Source organism: Arachis stenosperma, chromosome 8 (assembly GCF_014773155.1).
Source record: "Arachis stenosperma cultivar V10309 chromosome 8, arast.V10309.gnm1.PFL2, whole genome shotgun sequence".
Taxonomy (NCBI): domain Eukaryota; kingdom Viridiplantae; phylum Streptophyta; class Magnoliopsida; order Fabales; family Fabaceae; genus Arachis; species Arachis stenosperma.
In genome coordinates this window covers 50,347,652-50,354,620 of record NC_080384.1, presented here as the reverse complement: position 1 = coordinate 50,354,620, position 6,969 = coordinate 50,347,652, and the positions used below count along the sequence as shown (strand labels likewise).

The window sequence follows — 6,969 nt, the reverse complement described above, 5'->3', positions numbered from 1 at the left end:
TTTTACAATCTTTGTGTATTGTGGCATGTATCAAAGAGTCTCGCCTTTACTTAAACAGGTTATGAAAAGTAAGAGATAAAATGACACGGATAATTAACAAACGACAAACATATAATTAATACATACTTGTGCTCTTGTAAAGTCCAATGAACTATTTGTTGCCGTTTATTGTTGTCATTAGAAGCCGCAGGTAAAGGTTCGTGTTGGATTATGTTGCTGTTGGCATGTTGGTTTTGTTCCCCTGACATTGATGATGACAGTAAGGTAATATGCATTGGCACTGCCATGTCTGCCGCGGGCGCCATTGCCTCCATCCTACCATGATAAATTACCAAGATATATTTACATAACAAAAAAACAGAGTATCCATAAATCAGTATGGAAAAAAAATAAATAAAGAAATAAAAAGGGAATGAAAATATTTAGAGGAGTCACCTGGGATGTTGATGATGAGTCCAATGAGGCGGTGGAGGTGGTGGTGTTGCATTGACGATAGGAATGAAGAGAGGGCTGTGTTCCAATGAGGTAGCAGGCAAAGGTATCATGATGTTCATGTTCTCAGGATAACCGTTTTTGATGGCATTAACTTCAGTCATCAGTTTCAAGAAGCGTTCTTGCAGCTGTGACGGAGTCTTTCCGGGGAGGCGAGCAGCCACGGTTTTCCAGCGACTGTATATAGAATCCTGGAAACAATTGGCCATAACCGATTCAAAGGCTTTGTTCTCCTCCCAAGTCCAGACCTGAGGTTGCTGTTGAGATTGAAGTGGTTGATGACCACCCACTGCTGCAATCATCTCTAACTGTGGTTGATAACCCCAAGTGTCATTGAAAAACTGATCTGTCATCTTGCTTATATCCGTTTGCGACTTGGATTGATGCCGAGACTGAAGCGGAGACTCTAGCCGAGGCAAAAGCAGAGGCAGAGGCAGAGGCTGGGAGCAAGGCTGACGTTGACATTCTAGCTGAGGCAGAGGCAGAGGCAGAGGCTGGGAGCAAGGCTGAGGTGGACATTCTAGCTGAGGCAGAGACTGACAGCAAGGCTGAGGCGGAGATTCTAGCTGAGGTAGTTGATTAACACCGACTTCAATGGCACATTGCTCTTCAATGGTAGTTGTATGCGGCTGGAGCCGAGGCTGAGAATGCTTGGTACCTTCCGTCTCCTCCATCATGAATAAAGCATCCAGTTCCTCTTTCATCTTTTCTGGGTTATCCTCCATATCCATGTTTGAAAGAGTGTTATCCCAAGAATGCTGTTGATGATTATCGTCCAAGTCCAAGGGAAACAGATCTTCCATCATCTCCTTGGTATCCATCATTAAAAGAGCATTTAGCTCCTCTTCAATTATTGCTGCGTCATCTATTTCCTCTGCAATCATTCCTGCGGCGTTCTGTAAGTCTTCCCTTCTTCTTCTTAATTTCTTGGTTCTTCTTCTTGGTTTCTTGGAGAGTTTCTTTCGTTTGGTTTAATCCTTTATTAGCTTCTTGGTTCTTCTTCTTCTTAGTTTCTTGGAGAGTTTCTTTCGTTTGGTTTAATCCTTATTAAACACATTTATAGAATCCTCATTTTAGATTAGAGTTGTTTAGATTAAATTAAATTAAGGGAACTTCCACAAGGATTACATTCAGTTCGAAGATTTTTTCTCTTCACATCTAATATAAACTTCACTTTTTAAATTGAAGTGGTTTAAATTACATTAAATTATGAATAAAATCCAGAAAGATTTCGTCTTCAAAATTTTATTTTAGAATCTTTTCATTTTTATATAATGTAAATTTGGAAACTTTTAACTAAATAAAGAAAGTATTCTAATAGGATGTGGAGTTTCTTTTCTGGCTTGATGAAGTGAAGTTAATAGCAGCAACTCTTCGAACCCGAAAGAGATGAAAGCCAATGAAAAAGCGTATGAGTTGAAAGCAAAGAAGGCTTACAGGCAGAGACAGGGACTTAGGTTGAGGTGAGAAATGGCTTGATGAAGGATTCCGTTCTTGACAGCTATGAATTTAAAGAATGATAATGTGAGATTTGTTGTTTTTGGTAGTTATTTTTTAGTTTTTGATCTGATTATGAAACAAGCTCTTCTACGACTGCATGTCTTCTAATAAAAAATTGATTTAAATTTGTTTTTTAAAGATATATTTCTTAATGTAAAACGAAAATTTAAAGTCAATATTTTATTAAAGAAATCACATTATTAACTAATTTTATTAAGTTTAAATAAATAAAAAAAGTGAGAAAATAAATAAATCTTAAAATAATTTAATTTTTATGCACATGTTTTTATATTCAATTAGAATTTGTTACTACAAAACTCATTCAGTAACTCTTGAAAAGTATAGCTAAAAATTAAAAAAAAATGCCTTTGTCAAAGGCTACGTTTTTGTGTTTTGGAGAAGTTTGAGTGAAAAATACTTACTAATATAATTCTGTATTTTTAATTAAATTAATTAAATATTATATAATAAAAATAAATGTATAATACAGAATGCCGTTACAAACAAGCTCTTCTAGCTAACTCTCCTTCCCCCTACTGTGTTTGGACTAGAACTTTACAAAGACAATTTAACAGAGGTTTTGCGAGCAAATAGCCATTCGATCAGTTGAGGGACCGAGTCCATGGCTGAGACAAATCCTCCAATCCGGTAACAAGGTCAAGAGTCGCGCGAATTGGTTTTGGTGCAATGATTGCAGTGCCTTGACTTCCAAGCACAAATGTATTTCTTCTGGTCTTCTCAATGACCAATCAGCATTGAGGAAGGCATTTCTGAAAAAATAATACATAAAAAGTTCATAAAAGTTTAAATATCAAAGTTTATGACTAAAGAAAAAAAAAATCACTCATGTAAGAAAAAAGATAACAAAACTTAACAATTAACAATGTTTATATTACATTGATACATGAGATAGAGTTTCACAATTCTGAAGCAATGAGATAATTTTTTATTAGTAAATTTTTTTTTAGAAAAATTGAAGCTGTTAATCCTTGTGTAAGCATGCACATGTTTTGTAGGAATTTATCAAAAACAACCACGCTCCTTCTTATGATGAGGAACACCTGTAAGTGGTAAAAAGAAAACAATATCAGGTTTAGCATGAGTCAGATCATCAAGGAAATTGAGCTTCTTCTTATCTTGATAATTAATATAATCTACTTTTGTTAAGTTATGCTTAGCCAATTGGCTCATCATCCTCAAAACAATTATCCTATTGAAGCAGTCATCAGCATATATAACAAGAAATAATATCAAACAATAAAAAATAACTCAATTAATTGAGAAGTCATAGAGTGCAAAAAAGACAAAGTCAAAGTGCATGCAAATCCAGCCTTTTTTTTATCAAGGATCATTTCAAGATATGATTTGGTGATCCAAGGTCCATTGATACCAAGCCTCATTGCTTCTGTTCAGTCTGCAGAAAATTATTTTTTCCCCACTTTTGGATAAGTAACTCAGCATATTATTAATAAAAAAAAATGCATAATTGGAGTAGGCAGCAAGGATATACATAGAAATCCCTAGCCAAACAAGGATTTTAATATAAAGTGGAAGAGAAGGTAAGAAAAGATACAACAATGAAAATGAGAATAACACAAGATCATAACTGACAGTTGAAATGCCAACGAGCTAGTTAGTATCACAATTGACACTAGGCCCAAGTTGTAAGACTAATTGTTTCCACAGAAGTGGCACACATCCAAGTGAATGCAGCTGACAGGATAATTTTACAAGTGATGGGGTGAAAACTTCAACAAAATACTTAGGAGAAAACAACAAGACTTTATGATCACTGATAAACCTGAACCGAACTTGCTCTTCAAAATCTCCTGAAAAAGTAACACATACAAGATAAAATCCCAAGGACCATTTATCAAACAGTGGAATAGAACTCATTCGAATTTCAGGGGAAATTACATGAGAAAGCTGCCAAGAAATTGAATAAGTAAACAGCTCTGGTATGCATTGCTTAATCACGTTTCTGATAAAACTTGTGTTCAAGATCAATCATTGAGTTAAAATTGTACTGTCATAATAGAAAGACATATACTTAAGTACCTGGTGATCAATATGAGCCCCTAAAGGACAAATTCGATAGGAAGATGCCACAATTCAAACTTCCTCTTTCTAACCCCTGCCATGTTAGAAATTCTCTGTCTCACTTCAGCTACCTGCAGGTTGCACAAGAATGAATCACGACATTTGAAAGAGTATTGAATCGGATTAGATGTTTAATCAAAAAGGCACTTTTCACTTTTCATTCTATATTCTCATTATATATATGTTTTTCCCCACTTATTCCACCTCCACCGAAATATACGATTCCTTACATGTTTGACCATCTAAACCAGGGCATTCAGTTATTTATACCACAAAAATCTCAAATCCAGCACTTAATTATATATAAAATGTAGTTAAATATACCTTTTCTAACAATCAGAACCTAAAACTCCAACAACCAGAAACAATACACATTCAGAAGCTAAACCCCCAAACTTAAAAACCCTATAATCTCAGAACCTCCTCAATTCACAGAACCAAATTTAGGAAAAACGAAACATACCATCTCTGTCTCGTTTGGCCATTGTTGTTCATCATCATCATCATAGCCACACGCACCTTCTTCGACACTGAAACGAGAGAAGAAGTGAGGTAATGAGCAAGAAAGAGAAGATAGAGAGTGAATCAGAGAATGATTATCTAGTGAGTGCACGATGGTGAGCGACGAGACGACGATGTGAGCTACGATGATGAGCCAAGGAGGCTTGCGACGATTGGGAGCAGCGACGGTGAGCGCGCGAGACGACGATTCTGAGCTGCGACGGTGAGCTCACGAGACGGAAATGGTGAGTGGCGGTGACGGCGAGAGACGAAGGAAGGTGAAGAAGAAAACCTCTCTGAATTCGAATGGCCGGTAAGTTCAGTAACTTGAAAACTTGCCTTGAAAAATTTTCATTAAGCGCATGTTTACTTTTAGTAAGAAAAGTATATTCATATGTATTAAAATAAAGTTTACTTTTAAGATTTTTTTCTAAAATAAAATAAAAAATTATTATTCTAAATTTAATTTTAGAAATATCATTTTTTTTTTAAGAGAGTTCGCTCAAACTCAGTAAACTCCATCCAATTTATTTCTGTGTACTCTTATATACTTTGGAAATAATGATAATAATTGTCATTAGTAATCTTTCAATTTTTTTCACCCAATTTGATATTTTTAAAAAAGCATATTGAAGAGGTTAGGCAAAATCTATATAAATTATAGAGTTTATTGGTGGATGTGGCAAACTTGTCCTAAATACAAAAAAAAAAAACGTATTTAAGAAATTAAAGTTAAAAAATTAGGTATAGAGAATTAATTATTTTTTTATTTTATTTTTGAAAAATTTTCTCTCCTTTTATAAGTGATCTTTTTAATATTTAAGAAGATATTTTTTTAAGTGATGTCATAACTATATTTTTTATTTTATTATAAAAAAGTAATATAGAAAAAACATAATCTATTCTATAAACAGATTAGGCTTTTAAATATAATCTAAATTGCTAAATGAGTGATTTTCTTGTAATATTATAAAAGTTATAAAATATTTTTTTATAAAATAATAGATATGAATTTTAAAGAAAAAAATTAAAAAGTAGAAATAACAATAACAAAAAATTCGTTGAACAAATTAGTTAAAAAAATTAAAATATAAAGGAACAATAAAAAAAACTATTAAACAAACTGGTTAGCTCATAAAACTATGTCTTATCATATGATTTCAAGTTAATAGTGCTTATATTATTTGATATCTATTTAATCTTAAATAATATGTATTGCTTTAGTATATTATACGTGCGTAAAAATTAAAAAAAAAAGTTTTGCGTGTAATTATTTTTATATAAAATTAATAATTAAAAATTATTAAATAATTTAATTTAAATAATTATAATATAAAAAAATTTTTTACTTATCAATTCATATAAAAATAATTATATATAAATTTTTACTAATAAAAAAACTTTTATTAGTGATGAAAATTAATATTAAATTATTTTATCATTTTTCGTTTTCTGTTCTAAAAATCAATAGATGCTATGTCATGGATAAATATATTTATATGATTTTGAAATAACCTCATAAAAATTGAAAAGTGAGATTTTTCTAAAAAATAAAAAATATACAAAATATTATGTAAAATAACTTATGAATAAATGTATTTAACATATTAGTATTATTTGTTATTATAACAAGAAGGTATAATATATAGAAAAGTGAAAAAATATATATTTATGAAAATCATCCTTCAAAAAAGTTGAAAAAAAATGAAAAAAAAAACTTTGAACATGTCTAAGAATATTCCATGCATCCCTGACACATTTGTGATAAAATAGTAGTTTCTTAGTGTAAATTATAAATATTATTTGTAACTTACATAATATTTATCTTTTCCAAAGTAAGCAGATAATAACAACTATTTGTAAAATAATAACAAAAAGAATAAAAATAATAATAAACATATTAATTATATAAATAATATTTTCTTAAATGTACAAAATAATATATACAACACATATATAATTGTTGAGCAATAAAAAATAACAATAGACCTAGTTGAAATATAATATTTGTTGTTATTTTTGGTAATTTATTGTTAAGAATAATAATTCAAACAGGTTATGAATTTAAAGTAATTGTTCAATTTGCTACTAGCAAATACTTTAGTAATAATATAAAATACTATTATATTAAAAATTAGAAGTATAATTTTTCTCATATAAACAAATATATATAATTTAAAATTACTAAAAAAAATCATAGTCATTTGATGTCTTTAAAATATGCATTTGAAAGTTGGAACAATAATAAATTAATAATCAATACATAAATTCTTTAGGTAAATTAAGTTTCCTCATTTTAGAGAGCAATAAGGTGCATTACAAATCCTTATGAAATTAAAAATTATTAATCCTATGAAAATGGAGGGAAGTGCAATA

At 30.7% G+C, this 6,969-nt stretch overlaps 1 long non-coding RNA gene across 4 annotated transcripts; it reads right to left on the bottom strand.

Moving 5' to 3' along the window:
* Positions 1-2,489: 2,489 nt before the first annotated feature.
* Positions 2,490-4,948, bottom strand: LOC130943940 (uncharacterized). Of its 4 annotated transcripts, XR_009071925.1 has the most exons (4): positions 4,556-4,948; positions 4,051-4,163; positions 2,889-3,053; positions 2,490-2,762 (listed from the first exon to the last, which is right to left on the bottom strand). It is a non-coding gene; the product is annotated as an uncharacterized LOC130943940 (long non-coding RNA). The 4 variants fall into 4 exon arrangements; XR_009071922.1 differs by having other exon boundaries at positions 2,889-4,163; XR_009071923.1 differs by having other exon boundaries at positions 2,490-3,821.
* Between the last annotated feature and the right edge of the window lie 2,021 nt (positions 4,949-6,969).